General features: G+C 40.3%; 1 pseudogene; it reads left to right on the forward strand.

Moving 5' to 3' along the window:
• The first annotated feature begins 6,929 nt into the window (after positions 1-6,929).
• LOC147607407 (uncharacterized) overlaps positions 6,930-16,727 on the forward strand; it is a 30,289-nt pseudogene continuing 20,491 nt past the window's right edge.

The raw sequence follows: 16,727 nt of genomic DNA on the forward strand, positions 1-16,727 counted from the left end.
CCCCAGGAAGCACGTCTACCATCCTCCACTGGCTGATCTACATCTAAGGTAAAGTTTCTATGCAATGATTTGTATCCAAGAGGAAGAGCCCACACACATACTCTCCACAAAAAAGTATAAGCAAGGCATCCCCAGGAAGCACGTCTACCATCCTCCACTGGCTGATCTACATCTAGGAAAAACCCCTAAGGTAAAGTTTCTATGCACTGATTTGTATCCAAGAGGAAGAGCCCACACACATACTCTCCACAAAAAAGTATAAGCTTTAAAAGGTATATTCAAGCCCCACAACAATATTTTTCACCTCTTCTTCCAAGTGCCTATACTCCACCTTACCCTCTAGATTCTGTTACAGTACTTCACATTGAGCTCACTCTTACTCATCTCCTCATACAAGCACTTGGTGGTCACCCTCACTAGCTTGGCCCCTTTAATCCAAGTCCAACTCTTTAACCAACATATCTCATTAATGGAGGCTGTAGAGATCTCCTCCAAGGCTTGTATTGCCACTTGTAAGTCCCTATGATGTGTCCCAAACTCATCCCTTATTTGTCCCAACTCTTTCCACCCCACCTGAGACCTATCCCAACAATCTCCAATCCATCTCAACCCCTTATTATTCAATCTCCTAGTTATTCTTAGATCTAGCTGGGCTAAGGGAGGAGTAAATTTGTGTGACCACCATATCCCTAGACTAAACAAAGAATTCCTTGTGACACTTCTACATCCTTCCCACTTTATCAAGCCCATCACCTCCTTCTAGTAGTTAAGACAAAGGAGTTTGCAAAAGGGGGAGCTTTGAATTTTCAATGGAGCATGTGAAAACAATTTTATTTTCCAATCTATCTGTCTTCATTTCCCTAGCCTACACTAAATATTAGATTCCTCTATCACCTCTCTTCCCATTCTGGTCAAGATTTCCTCCTGCCAATAGACATTTAGGTAAGCTAGTTGCCACCTTGGCTTTGGCATGAGTGGGCAGATGCAAAATTCCCAGTCCTCCCAAGTCTTTGGGCAAGCTAACTTTCTCCCAAGCAAGCCACGGTAGATATCCTTTGTTGTCCTTGCTATTTTTCCAAATAAACTTCCTAATTGGAGCCAAAATCCTCGTCTAGTGACATTTTTTGAAATCAACCACCACTGGGCATAAAAACACACCATATGTGTTCAAGGCTAAATTGACAATACCCACCCTGTCATGAAAAGGAACCCTAATTCCTTCACATTTCTTCATCTTGTCCAAAAACCTCTCTATTTCCAAGCTAGCTACATCTTTACTCGTCACCCCTACCCCAAGAGGAACCCCTAATTCCTTCACATTTCTTCATCTTGTCCAAAAACCTCTCTATTTTCAAGCTAGCTACTGTTGAAATTTGAGCATAATGATGAGCTATGGTGGATCATACACTAGAATCAACATGATTAACAAAGTGATTAAGAAATGATTAAGATGTAATTAGTGAATAATTAGGAGATAGATTAATGTAGGCATGGATACTCAAAAACCAGCAAATTCTCATTAGGGCTATGCCTCAATTTATAGAGTTTACATCAAGCATCAAATCCCATTGATTTCTCCATGATTCACTCCCAGAATATCTCCACCTTTTGCCTGATTCTCTCCACCTCTTCTCTTTTCCCTGATTATCTCCCAGAATAACTCCACACTCCTAAATTCCCTCATGCTATCCATTATTCTCTCCCAGTAGATTCTTCTCATCTTTTCACAGGTTCTTTCACAATTACATCTCCTCTTTTACAGCCTCTATCCAAGAGCTTGTTCCCACACACACCCTATTCACTTATATATTTCAACACCTCCCCTCAAGTGAATAATCCTAGTACACCTAGACCCTATACCACGTTTGCCTCCCCTTACTTGGTAGTCCATGACCAGTGTCTACTCCTCCCCTCAAGTTATCTCAGCACACCTGGACCCTGTATCAAGTTTCTTTCTTACTTGACAGTCCGCGACCAGTGCCTCAAGTCCCTAAACTCCATAGTCCTTGACACTCTCTCTCTCTCTATGTGTCCAAGGCTACTATAAGTGCCCGCGACCTTGACTAAAGTGCTCACACATACATCTACCATGTGGCCTACATCATCGGTGGCTCAGAGGTGGTTTTACTTTATTGGGGCAGGTTACATTGGGTTGTGGGGTCTCTCTCTCTCTCTCTCTCAGAGATTTTCACATGGCTCCTCACTCTTTGGAGCCTCACATCTTCTCTTTTCTTCAGTCTTCTTGTCGTGGCAGCATCTCTCCATGCGTCCGTCTCTTCTTTCAGTCTTCTCGGGGCAGCTTCTCTTCTTGTGGCAACTTCTCTTCTCGTGTCCATGTCTTCCTTTAGATCTTCTTCTCGGTGTGGATCCTCTTCTTGGGAAGAGATATTCTTCTTCTTTCATGGTTGGGGCCATGAGCTCGTCCGTCAGGTCTTTTTGCTCCATGTGAGCAACATGTTTCAATGTTTTGCTGACAGTTCCTTTGGGCTTTTTATGTTTATTTTGTATCATTATGCAATGCAAACCCAAATTTATGCGGGAGGTCTTACCTCTTGCCTTAATCTGGACAAGGGCAGTGTCTGTTCCCATTTTTACACTGATAAAATGTGCCCAATACATAATGCGTATAGCATTCATTCTCATGCACATTCCAAATGCAATTCTGGCTGTGAATAATCTTGAATTTGAGTGAGATTTATAGGCATTAACCAAGGGTTAAATGCAAAATGATGATTTTCACAATTTTATCAGCACAATTTTACCAGAAATTACATTAAATTAAGGGTAACCAATTTGTACGGGATGGTTGGAGTATCAAATCAACTCCGATTTGCAATCTGAAGCTTTAGGGATCTGTATCAAATACCTAATGGTTAATTTGAACCCTCAATTGTACCAAAATATAGTGATTAGCACTGATTAATCACTGATTAGCAAATTAATGCTCTGTTTTGTGTGCAGAAAACAGAGTATGCGGGGAGCCCAGATCTGGTGCCTTCCACTTCAAATGAGCTCAAATGCTTTCAAAGCCATCAATAGCAATGAGTCTAGTAGAGGATTAAGCCAAGAAACACAAGATTTGACCAAATAATAAAAGCTTAATCTCTGTTTTACCAAAGTCACCTGCAGATTTGATGAAGAGCTTTGATCTCAATGTAGACTTGATGAAATTGATTTCTGTCTTCACCAGCTTGTAGAGCATGCTTGATTACCCCTTGGGCTAGGAGGAATTAGAGGGATTTGACCTGATGAAGTAGCAATGGCAAAAGTTCCTCAGAAAAACGGCGCCCAAAAATTAGCAAAAATCGGCGCATATACGTGGCGGTTTGCTGCGTTTTTTGCATAGGCTTGAAGCCAAAGATGTTACCTAGCTAGTGCTAAAATATTATGCCCTAACTCTGAGTGTGCTAGATGCTAGAGACCCTCCACTGGCTGGGGGTGAAGGGGAAGATGAAAAACTCACTAAAAACTGATTTTTTGCTAATTACCTACTAATCCTGATTAATTTACTAATGGGCTCATAAATCTGGTTGATTCTAGGCATGGCTCTGATACCATGTTGAAATTTGAGCATAATGATGAGCTATGGTGGATCATACACTAGAATCAACATGATTAACAAAGTGATTAAGAAATGATTAAGACGTAATTAGTGAATAATTAGCAGATAGATTAATGTAGGCATGGATACTCAAAAACCAGCAAATTCTCATTAGGGCTATGCCTCAATTTATAGAGTTTACATCAAGCATCAAATCCCATTGATTTCTCCATGATTCACTCCCAGAATATCTCCACCTTTTGCCTGATTCTCTCCACACCTCCTCTTTTCCCTGATTATCTCCCAGAATAACTCCGCACTCCTAAATTCCCTCATGCTACCCATTATTCTCTCCTAGTAGATTCTTCTCACCTTTTCTCACAGGTTCTTTCACAATTACATCTCCTCTTTTACAGCCTCTATCCAAGAGCTTGTTCCCACACACACCCTATTCACTTGTATATTTCAACAGCTACATCTTTACTCGTCACCCCTACCCCAAGAGGAACCCCAAATGCCTAACAATTTGTTCCATCCTTATCACCTCACACCCCCACCTTTTCATGTCAAAATCATCATCATCATCATCATCTTCAGTCAAGTCATCATCCTCTTCGGTCAAGCTAATAATTCTAGATATATGGATGTTACATCTGGACCCAAAAGGATTAGCAAACAACTATATCATTTGCAGGGCATATCTCACATTGTCATTATCAACCTTGAAGAATAGCAATGAGTCATGAAAAACATTGCACCACCAATTGCTCTCCGTTTCTCATTCTCAAACCTATCACCAAACCTTTCTCACATGAATATTTTAGAGGCAACATTAAATAACAATGGAGCCAAACTTGGACACCCTTGCCTTACTGACATATTAATCTCAAAACCCCCTACTAGTCTTCCATTCAACAGTAACTTAGACTGAGCCCCTATAGTGAGAGTGTAAATGATTGTGGTCATTCTTCTTCAAAATCCCAACTTCTCCATAGTTCTAGCAAGTGCACCTTGTCATAAGATTTTTCCAAGTCTAATTGAAGAATCACACAATTCTGTCTTGATATCACACCTTCTCCTCTTCCCCTTGAATGTCTTTCACCAAAATTCTACCGTTAGGATGTTTATGATACTTGGCTTCAGTTCCTTCCTAGCAATGGTCATGACCACACTAAATCCTAATTTAGTCCCTCCATGCAAAGGTGGGGGTGTGAGGTGATAAGGATGTAACAACCCAAAAAGGTTATGCTCCTGCAATGCAATCATTGAAAGCCCCCGTCCTTTCACTAATCTCCAAAATGCTGCACTCTTCCTTGTGTTTCTCAATCCCTTCACATTCTAGGTACACCCACTCACCTCATTGATTCTATTCATTCCAGGATAGTAGTAGCAGGTACCATGTCCACCTTTATCTCTTCCTCCATCGTTAAACCTCCCCTAGGGTCCTCTTTCCCCAATTGAATGGCTCTCCAAGTGGTTTCCACTTGCTAGTTAAATCTACTCATTGATGAGGTTTCACTATCCTCCACACCTTTAAAAGCACTAAATGGATTAGAGTAATGAGAAACCCTAAATCCGTATGTAGATTTTCCACCACTAGCTAATAAGCCCTTACCATTTGATTTATTGTGGTTTTTCCTTGCCTCCCCTTTTATTTGCCAGGCTACAGCCCCCTTTTCTTCTATCCCTCACTTTAGTCCATCCATGCTCTCTAAATCTCCCTTTCTCACTTACTACATTTTGCTTTCCTTTACCCTCCTTTTTAATGACCTTATCAATGATCCCATCCTTATTCCCTCCCATTCATTCTTGCTTTTTCCTCTACTCCCCTATTGTTTCCTCTTCCCTTGATATACCACAATTTTTGATAATATGTCAAAAACCCCCACATTTGAAGCAAGCCCTAGGAAATACCTCAAACATCAAATTCAACTATATCTTCCCAACCTCCCCCACGTCCACCTCTAACACCTTAGGAGTTGTTGAGATATCAAGCTCAACTAGTGCTATGGACAAACATTAATGACCCGCTTGGATGATAGCTTCCGCACTTATGCCATTGGCATGGTTGGTGAGATTATGGTTGGTATGCTGACAGTGGATGACGGGATATGTGATAGGCAGTTTGGAGTACTAGAGTAATGGCATAGTTATAGTGCCAGCTCATATAGACGGGTTCACACTATAGACCAACCATTTGTATGTTGTTATAGGAGAGTACTTTCCTTTTATGTTTGTACTTATCTTTTAGTTATATGGTTGAAGAGAAGACAAGGAGATAGAATAAAATTCACCCATCTTGTGCATGTGTGTTTGCTTGCAAGGAACTCAAGCTCTCCCTCTCCCCCGCATTCTATTTATGGTATAAGAGCTTCGGTTCATGTGCGAGCTAAGGAGGCAATTAAGAGGCAATAATAAGTAAGCAAGGAAGTGATACGTGGGTAAGAGCATCACCATCTCTTCTCCTTCTTGACTTAAGTACAACACCCCTAGCTTTAGAAGCTACACATCTCTGATTGAGGAGCTATCTTCGCAGGCTTGGAGGTGCCTATGTGGCACACAGACGTTTTGGTTTTCGTTTTGTCATTGCAAAGTATTTTCGGTAGTTTTTGAAAGTTGTGGTGGGAGAGAACTATCTCTAGTCAAAATATGGTTTTTATAGTGAAGCTAAGTGCAGACAGTTTGCACATGTATTGTTGATATTGGGTGTATGTACATGTACTCCAGTCAAATCTAGTGACATACAGGTTGTGGTGAAGTACCGATGTAGGTCACAGAAGATAATGCTGTATTATAGGTTACATACAAAGTTGTCTGATTTCAGGTTTCTGATTGTTGTAGGTAAATATGTCTAACGGACTCAATCAGATTGTTAGTGAGAAGCTAGACAAGAACAACTTCCATGCTTAGAAGTTTAGAATAAATAATTTTCTAATGGGTAAATATGATTCAAAAGTACTTTATCATTGCTAGAAGCATCATCATGCTGCAGGTATGAAACTTTATACTTGCCTACTCTGAGAAGTAGCATAAGCACCACATGACATGTCTTCAAAACTACTAAAAAGGACTTCATCACTGATAGAAAGTGGAACACTACTGAAGAGTACTGCAATACTACTGAAGTCCTTGAAAGTACTACAATAATGGTGCAAATTGAAGAAATAACTAGCAGCTCAATTCAATAGTACTTTATCATTGCTAGAAGCATCATCATGTAGGTATGAAACTTTATACTTGCTTACTCTAAGAAGTAGCATAATCACCACACGACAGCTCTTCAGCACTACTGAAAAGCACTTTATCACTGCTAGAAAGTACTAAAAAATGGTCTTCATATTGCAAAAAAAAGTACAACACTACTGAAGTCCTTGAAAGTACCACAACAATGGTGCAAATTGAAGAAATGGCTAACAGTTCAATATCCTTGAATATAGAAGCTGAAATTGAAGCTAATATGAATAGTAGGAAATCACTAAGAGAATACTGAGCTCTTCAAAAGCAAAAGCAATGAGTAAGAATGATGAACATGGTGACTGAAAGCAATACTATGGTGATAGATGAACGAAAGAAATAGAAGATATGCCAATCTATGGTACAACAATTTGATAAATTAACAATGGGGATGGATGCAAGTACTAGAAAGGAAGTCTTTCTGCAAATTCTTTGACATCCTTGTTTCAAGAGCATGCAGTCTAGCCAAAAATCAAAGAAATTGGAATTGGCTATTCTAAGAAACGTCTACAATACTTTAAATCATGTTAAGGTACAAAGATCTTCAGATGAGCTTTTCATGAAGAAATCAGCTCTCTTGATGTTGGTGAATGGTGAAAGCAGGGAGCAAATTAGTGACATGAGAATCCACAGGCTACCAAAAGAAACTTATATTTAGCCAAGCATCAATTAACAGTAGCAAACGAAGCTGATGGATCATTGCTTGTATCCACATGTCACATACATGACGGACGGAAAACCCACATCACTCAAGATTTCAAAGACATAGTATCTCAATTCTGGATGGATGAGACAAGGGCGTTCCCCAACAAAAAAGATGTTTGTAGTAAAAGACTAGCTAGATATTCATATGTGAAACATCCAATCCATCTTCTTAGGGAGCCTCAGGTGAGCCATGGATAATTTAAAAGCTTATTTAAATTAGTCTAGATATTGGTTGGTATATCTAGCACATTATAACTTAATTCTAGGTTGAACTTTATTTAAAGTTCAAGGGAAAGTACCCAGATATTCAAATTTTACAACTCTATTTTGAGTCTTTGAAACCCTTCTTTGTTCGGAAACTGAGGGATCGCTACACCTGTTGTTGTATTGTGCATGTACCAATGATTTTTCTGAATGAGGCAGTAGATCACATATGGACTTAGAAATTTGCAATCCATGGGCTTTTTTTCACTTTAAACTACACCGTATGCCTTTAATCTGATGGAAATGCCAACAATGGATGCCTGGCATCAAAAAATACAAGTAAGAGTATCACAACTCTTTGGGACTCTATACTCTGCCCAATGTCTCCAGCTTCCATAGGTACAAATGCATAATGGGAACATGTGATGTATGTGGTGTAAGGAAAATGCACGTTTGTCCAAGAGAAGTTGATGAGAAGAGTATGCAAGTATCTATTAAGGTCTTTCAAAATATAGTGGGTACTGTTGGATCGGAAAATGAAGGCAAGAAGAGCACTATCAAAGACATTGTCTAGAGGAAAATGATACCTAGAGATCTTCTGTAGGTGTACCAAGACCACTCGAGAAAGTTCATCATTCATAATTTCATATTCAAGTGTGGCAAGCCTAGCAGTTCCAGGAATGTATCTCTCAGTTTCCATATGATGTAGTTGTCTCTGTAGTGGACTTCACAGAGAACTACTCCTTCAAGGAGAAGAACGAAATCTAATCAATGCATTGGTTCACTAAGTAGGTCACTATTTTTGTGCAGATTACGTATTTTTGCATTGCATCAGGTGCAATAAAGAAGACCATGCATTTCTTTATCTCAGATGATAAACAACATGACATCTTATTTGTGCAGCATTGTTTCCTCTCAAATGCTCAGTGGTTGACAAATCAAGGATTGACATTTAAGAAACATTGGGTGTGGTTAGATGGTATAGCTTTGTAATTTAAAGCAAAATGACCATTTTACTTTGTTTCTAGATATTGGCATCTCATGGGTTTGGAGATGACTTGGAATTTCTTTTGTTCACAACATGGGAAGGGGTACATGATGGGACTGGGGGCAGTTATTAAAAGGGCTCTAACTCATGAGAAGCAGAAGAGGAAAGTGAGTAGAGTCTTTTGGGAATTAGTTAAGCAAGGTGATGTTCAGAGAACCCTTCAATGGGATTGCAAGACATTGAAGGGATCAAGAGCAATGCATTGTGTGAATGGATATTTTGAGACTAACACTTGAGCATTACACACAAAAAGGATACATGCTTTTGTTTTCCTTGTAGGCATGGGAAATGGAGAAGATGTAAGAACATGTCACATGTGGAGATGTGGCAATACCACACTTTAGAGAAAGTTGTTGTTGCTGATAATGATTCCCAGCAAGATGACTTTTCAGATGATGAGGAGGAGTTCCATAGCGCCACTTATGCAAGCCATTATAACACCTTAAGCGATGCTCTTTTAGTGGGAGACAATTTTGCTGATAATGATTCCTAGCAAGATAGCTTTTCAAATGATGAGGAGGAGTTCTATAGCGCCACTTATGCAAGCCATTATGACACCTTAAGTGATGCTCTTTCAGTGGGATACAGTTTTGATGTCCCTCCCGAAGAGAATAACGAAGAGGCTGTTGACTTCTACATTCGCAAGTGTGTAGCAGCCACGGAGCTAACAACTAAGGACCAAAATTATGCATAGGGTAACAAGATTAAGAAAAATACTTATATGGTCAAGGGCCTTTCGTACAAAAGCCTAAGAGCAGACTTGTATGAGCTATGGGATAACAAGTTAGTAGTTTTCATATATTTCCATTTGATTAGGCCTATAAAGTTCCCAACAATGGAACTTATTTTAGATGTGTTTAGAATGTGGATCTAACGAGGCTCAAAGCAAGTGATCAAGACCATAATGCCAAAGATTAAGAAAATACTAACACAAGATAAAGGTTAATCAATGATACAATGGTTAAGATACAAACTCAATAATCTTCTTATTTTAATAATCAAGGTTCATACACCCATATTTATAGCCTTGGGAAGGGCTCCAATCCATGCTTTTTGTGCACCCTAGTGCCAACCATGTGTTCATTAATTCTCACACTACATGTGCAACCTTATGGTTTCCATGTGTCACCTTTTAACCATTGACTTCACTTTTTACAAGTGACCATGCAAATCAACCTTTGATATTAGACCCTTAGTCTATTCCTTTTTTCTACTGTGCATGCTTCTTCTCTTGTTCATGTGACTCACTCCATACCTCTTCCTTGTGCTCTTTAGTACCACATATCTCAACACCCCCCCTTGGTGGCAAATCTTTGGGCTACTCAAGGTGGTTGGATGTGAGGTTTATAAATTTCATTTCTCTTCCTTACTTCTAGCTTGCCTGGGTGACTCAGAGGCTCTTGTTTTGCTTGGACACTCTCTAGCTCAGAGGTTACTTGGAGGTGGTTTGTTTTCCACTCCCCCTGGGTGCATCTAGTTTTGCTACTCTCAGGTGGTCAAGTGTCAGGAATTTTTACGTGCTCATTTGGCCTTATTTCATCAAGGGTTACATTATTTTTCAATTCTTAGTCATGACATTGCTTGCTCATATATGCGGCATGTACAAAGGTTACTAATTTTTTCATGACGGCATTTTGTCGATGATGATGACTTTGTTGATGGTGGCCCTTGCGCTTGTTTCCAGTCTTCTACTACAAAAAGACTTTTTCTTGATGCAAATTTTCAATCAAAACTCTTTTTGATAATGCATGAATGCTGTATGTATTACAACGTGAATTTGTAATGGCTGTGTGAATAACCTCTAGTGCAAAGAGTTTTACACCATTCATTTTTTTTTAACTTAAAAAATGTTATCACCAAGGAGGAAATTGTGCGCTGGAGGCCGTCTCTGCAGATCGTGCTTCGGATGATCGTTGGGGGCATTGCTCAGATGCGCTCTGCTCTTCTATGCTGAGTCGCTTCAGTGCTCAAATTGCTTCTTCTCTGATCTATTGTTGCTGAGGTACACTCGTCGGATTCTAGTGTTGCTCTCTCCACAGTCCGTGCTCGCTAGCAAGAGCCACACAACCAACAAAGCTTGCTCTCTCTTCTCTACAGCTGTCTACGCTTTAGATGCTCGCTCTCTTCTCTGTGGGTAGAATCTCAAGCTGTCATTGTCGTGTGCTCAGTGTTCTTCTTCTACTGTGGTGGTCTTGCCTTCCTTTCACCGCCTTGAGCTACTCAAGGTGTCCGTTGCCTTCCTTTCACCGCCTTGACCTACTCAAGGTATCTACACCGGGTGGCCTGTTCGATCGAGGAGAAGCCTATGCAATGTGCGCCTCTGAAGAATCTTTGCGTACCTTGCCTTATTGGTGTTGCTAATGAGGGCACCCGCTTTGCTTAGGGTCACTGCCCAGATCTTGTGTAGTGAGCTTGTCAAGAGGCTATTTTGTTGAGCTGTGTTTTGTCTTCACCACCAAACTGGTTGCTACTCGAGCTCTTTCACTTGATGCACAACCTCTTTACACTACTATTTGCTTGAGCACTTGATAAAGCTCAACTTCAAGACAGTTTTGGCCGTCTAGTAGATGTTATTGAAGTGGTAAGGTGAGAGTACAAGAAGGACAACCTAATCTCTATCTAATGAATAACTTAATGATGAAATCAACAATCATAATCATTTGCTAAATGACATGCTAAAAATGGAGGAACCTAATAACTCTCTATTCTGTTATTAATCAATGATACAATGGTTAAGGCACAAACTCAATAATCTTTCCATTTTAATAATCAAGGTTCATACACCCATATTTATAGCCTTGGGAAGGGCTCCAATCCATGCTTTTTGTGCATCCTAGTGTGTTCATTAATGCTCACACTACACGTGCAACCTTGTGCTTTCCATGTGTCAACTTTTGACCATTAACTTCACTTTTTATCAAGTGACCATGTAAATCAACCTCAGTTATCCGTCTGGGGTCATTTGACGATAGCTCCTCAAAGACTATAACCTTAGCAAGTTCATTAGGCTCCTCCTCAGCAGGTTCATTAGGTTCATCATGTGATTCATGTGTAAAGCTTGCCTGAAGCACGTTTGAGAAATGTGTCTTCATATATTTCCAACTGAAAAAATAAAGGAGCATTAGCCAGAAACAACATCACCAAACATTTCAGGACAAAGTTGATAAAGCCAAATCCGCAACAAAAGTACGAAAACACAACAAAAGAAAATAACCTCTTGGTTCTCATCTGCTTCAAGCAAGGCGTCTTGCCATAAATTAGTGCTCGAACTAGGAACGGTTTCCGCTATCTTACTTGGAACATCCCTAAACCCTCCCATGTTGGTAATATTCAGTCTTTCCCTTGCTTCTTGTAGCTCTTCCTCTGTGGCATCTTTTCCTTCATATTTAAGGGCATCAGCATAGATCATCTTTAGTGTTGCTGCAACAGATAGGAACTCGGTGTCTTTCACATGGCTATCCACTAGTAAGTACTTATCTATCCCATCATCATCTACAAAATTATCATCGACCTCCAGATTTTGGGCTATGAAAGCTATGCAATGGTCCTCCCTTAAGTTAAATACATGTTGTATGTCTGTCAGCAATATATACTCTGAATCTCCTACTTGGTAGGAGGGGAGTAATGGCGTTGGAATGGGGGAGAAGTCATCTGATTCAATCACAAGCTAACCTACATCAGTGTTTTGTTCTCTCACTGCCTCAAACCGCCGAACTGAGCTTCCTCTCTTCTTCAACATTAAACTCCTCAATCACATGAGGAGTGTCCTCCTCTTCAGCAACATCCTCAACGGTGGGACTAGCCTGACGAGAAACCGTGTCTTCACTTTCATTTGTCGCATGCGGCTTTGTACATTCTTCATCTGTTAATTGCACGTTCATGTGCAAGAAGCATAAGAAGGCATAAGAGTATTCCATCAAGCGGCATTTTCTTTTGTGAAAAGGGCATGGCAAAGCTCTCTTCTTATCACATGGTACCTTGTGCCAATCCCTGTTTAACCTCTGCTTCTTCTCTGGCGACACCTTGAGATTAAAATGAATGTGGTTTTTCCCATCAAACATCACTGTATCTTCATTTGTGAGCTCATTTGTGAGCTCATCAAACTCTTTCTTTGCCTCTTCAAAGTATCCAGGATGGCTAGAAAATGTATCCTCCAAAGAAAAATCGCAATTGAACATCAACGAAATCGAAGGGTGCAAACACTGTATCTTCATTTGTGAGCTCATCAAACTCTTTCTTTGCCTCTTCAAAGTATCCGGGATGGCTAGAAAATGTATCCTCCAAAGAAAAATCGCAATTGAACATCAACGAAATCGAAGGGTGCAAATTATGCCGTCCACATTTGTAGAGGAAGTCATACAACAGAGTTGCAGGTGTTTCTTTAATCTCTTCATCCACATCAAACTCGACTTGAACTTGCAGCATGGCTAAATTCAAGGGTGTAGATAAGACATGGAAAATATTAGTTCAAGCAATGAATCAAGAGACAGTCGGTCTTGAACACCAAATCTCTGTGTGGTGAATGGATTCAACATAACGCGAGAGGAGATGCAAGAGGAATCCAGGTATTCCTCCTCGCGTTGTAGTGAATCTATTTTTCCTAACGGAAATAAAATTGCAGCTTCATAAAAGACCTCTTCTCGCATTATGGTGAATCGATTCACCATAATGCGAGGAGGAATATTGTGCTTCCTATGGGACTTTCGCTCGCGTTATGGTGAATTGAATCACCGCAACATGATGACTTTTTCATTCTTTGGCACCGCCTCTCACGTTATGGTGAATTACAAATAAAGATACTTCTCAAGTACCCATACTGAGAGAGGAGGTGCCAAACGAATTAAAATAGTCTTCCTCGCAGTCAATTCACCATAATGCGAGGAGTCATAGGTTTTCAAATCACCTAAACGCGATGAAAAGACAAAGCAAGGAGTTCTGCAAGAATAAAACCAAAAGAACGAAATAACAAAAGAAGAAGGAAGCACAAAAGAGATAAAAATACCAAGAAAACGAATTGTATACAAACGTCGCAGGAGATGGAGATGAAGGAGGTTGTCGTTATCTTTGATGGAGATGAAGGAGGTTGGAGGTTTGTCTTTGTCGTTTGATACAGGAGGATGAAGGAGGATGATTGATGAAGGAGGGTTGGAGGAGATAGTCGTTGATGGAGATGAAGGCCGTTGATGGGGAGATAAATGAGAATACGAACTCCAAGAGAGGCAATAAATGAGATGAATATCCTAGAGAGGCAATTAAAAACCATTTTTAATGTTATGCGACACGTCAGCGCCGCATTTTCACCCACCATTCCATGAATTCGACATGGCAGCCTGCCACGTACCTAACACGTGTACATGATATAAAGACTAATCAAAGCAAGAGAGGCAATTAAAAACCCTTTTTAATGCTATGCAACACGTCAGTGCCGCTTAGTCACCCTGGCAGCCTGCCAACACGTGTGTTCGCTCTAAAGACTAATCAAAGCCATTAATCACGCCACCTTTTCATCCTCTCATCGATTTCGCCTTGTTCGTCCTCCTGCTTGCCTTCAGGTGACTTCCGACTACCCCCACAGTACTGAACCAATATTCCACCTCCTACACGCAGTCTCCATCCATTCCCACGCATGAAATGTGAGTTTTTGTATATTACTTGATTGTTTTGTAAGTTCCTTGTATATTCCTTGATTGTTTTGTTTTTTCGTCGACTGTTTGTCCTCTACCATTGTTTTTTCTTCGACTGTTTGCCCTCTGCCATGGTGATTCGATTCACCTTAAAGCAGACGACGGGCCAGTAGAATCTCAATATGGCTCCATGTGTTATGGTGAATCTAATCACCAAAATGCAAGATGGAATGGTAAGAGATTCGCGATAATCCTCCTCCCGTTGTAGTAAATCGATTCACTATAACGCGAGGAGGATTGTTTTGCTTTGACTGGCCCTTAGTCTCGCATTATGGTGAATCAATTCACTATAACGCAAGATCAAAGGGCAAAGGATTCACGATAATCCACCTCTTATTGGTGTCAATTAATTCACCTCCTACACGACAGTCTCCATCCATTCCCACGCATGAAATGTGAGTTTTTGTATATTACTTGATTGTTTTGTGAGTTTCTTGTATATTCCTTGATTGCTTTGTTTTTTCTTCAACTGTTTGCCCTCTTCCATTATTTTTTCTTCGACTGTTTGCCCTCTGCCATGGTGATTCGATTCACCTTAAAGCAGACGATGGGCCATTAGAATCTCAATATGCCTCCATGTGTTATGGTGAATCGAATCACCAAAACGCAAGATGGAATGGTAAGAGATTCGCGATAATCCTCCTCTCGTTGTAGTAAATCGATTCACTATAACGCGAGGAGGATTGTTTTGCTTTGACTGGCTCTTAGTCTCACGTTATAGTGAATCAATTCACTAAAACCCAAGATCAAAGCTAAAAGGATTCACGATAATCCACCTCTTATTGGTGTCAATTAATTCACCTCCTACACGACAGTCTCCATCCATTCCCACGAATGAAATATGAGTTTTTGTATTTTACTTGATTGTTTTGTGAGTTTCTTGTATATTCCTTGATTGTTTTGTTTTTTCTTTGACTGTTTGCCCTCTGCCATGGTGATTTGATTCACCTAAAAGCAGACGAGGGGCCATTATAATCTCAATACGGCTCCATGTGTTATGGTGAATCACCAAAATGCAAGATGGAATGGTAAGAGATTCGCGATAATCCTCCTCCCATTGTAGTATATTGATTCACTATAATGCGAGGAGGATTGTTTTGCTTTGACTGGCCCTTAGTCTCGCGTTATGGTGAATCAATTCACAATAACGCAAGATCAAAGCTCAAAGGATTCACGAGATAATCCACCTCTTATTGGTGTCAATTAATCCATAATGCGAGGAGGATTATTGTGCTTCGGTGGGCCTTCATCTTGCGTTATGGTGAATGGATTCACCATAACGCGATGAAGTGCATGTTGCTTTCTTGGCCACCCTCTCTCGCTTTATGGTGAATTGTTAATCGTGTACTACTGAATAGTTAAGTTTTTTGCACTTGCTTGCGTTTTCAAATGGCTCGTGTAAGGCATACAGCTAGACCCATTGACAATGCAGGTCCCTCATCTAGTGGGAAGAAGATGGGCACTCTGAATGCCTCAAGATCGAGGAAATCAAGCAGTCCTTCCCGATTATCCAAAATGCAGCCTAGACTAAGGCGTTTCGTAGAGCATTCGTCAGCGCTGCGAGAAATCACAAAATTTATGAAGCACCCGACTACTACTGCTATTCCAAGAGTACCTTTCCAAAGACTTGCTAGAAGAATTTGTGAGCAAAATGGAATTTTGTTTAGGTGGAAGGCATCGGCCCTGTTTTTCTTGCAGGAGGTCTTAGAGGATTGGATGATTGAATTTTTTTTGGATAGTTACGTTCTTGCTGCCCATGCACACAGGGTTACAGTGACGAACAAAGATTTTTTCAGCCTAGTAGCCCTTCATTTTAGATATGATAAGTTGCTTAGACTAGTTACATTTACTGATGAACGAATGGTGCAAATTTTGGATGTCCGTCCTGTTCAAAAAGTGAGAATTGAAGAGGTGACCGAGAGAGTTCCAAAACATGAACATCAGACTCGGGTAAATTTTCGGACAAGCGCTCAAAGGGAACACCAAGTGGCAATGCTTGCATTGCAAACAAAAAGAGAAAATGTTCGCGTACTCCATGCTATGAATCGGGAGGCGCTTCAATTTTTATTGCCGGAGTTCTATGTACCCTATAATATTAGAGGGCAAAGATGTTATTTCCCAATTCATGCTGAGGAGATAAACATTTTGTTTGATCCTAGAACTGACGTCAACGACAAAGTGCTCAGATGTGTTTTAAGGTATACTCTTTTCTCTGTCCTCCCATAATTTTTTATTCTTGGCTCTTAAAGTTTATGCCTAACTCTTGATATGTTTCCTTGTGAAGTTTTGTTATTTTGCAATTGCCCGAGGA

The sequence above is a fragment of the Cibotium barometz genome, chromosome 55 (genome assembly GCF_041138505.1).
Source record: "Cibotium barometz isolate CiBa-2024 chromosome 55, ASM4113850v1, whole genome shotgun sequence".
Classification (NCBI taxonomy): domain Eukaryota; kingdom Viridiplantae; phylum Streptophyta; class Polypodiopsida; order Cyatheales; family Cibotiaceae; genus Cibotium; species Cibotium barometz.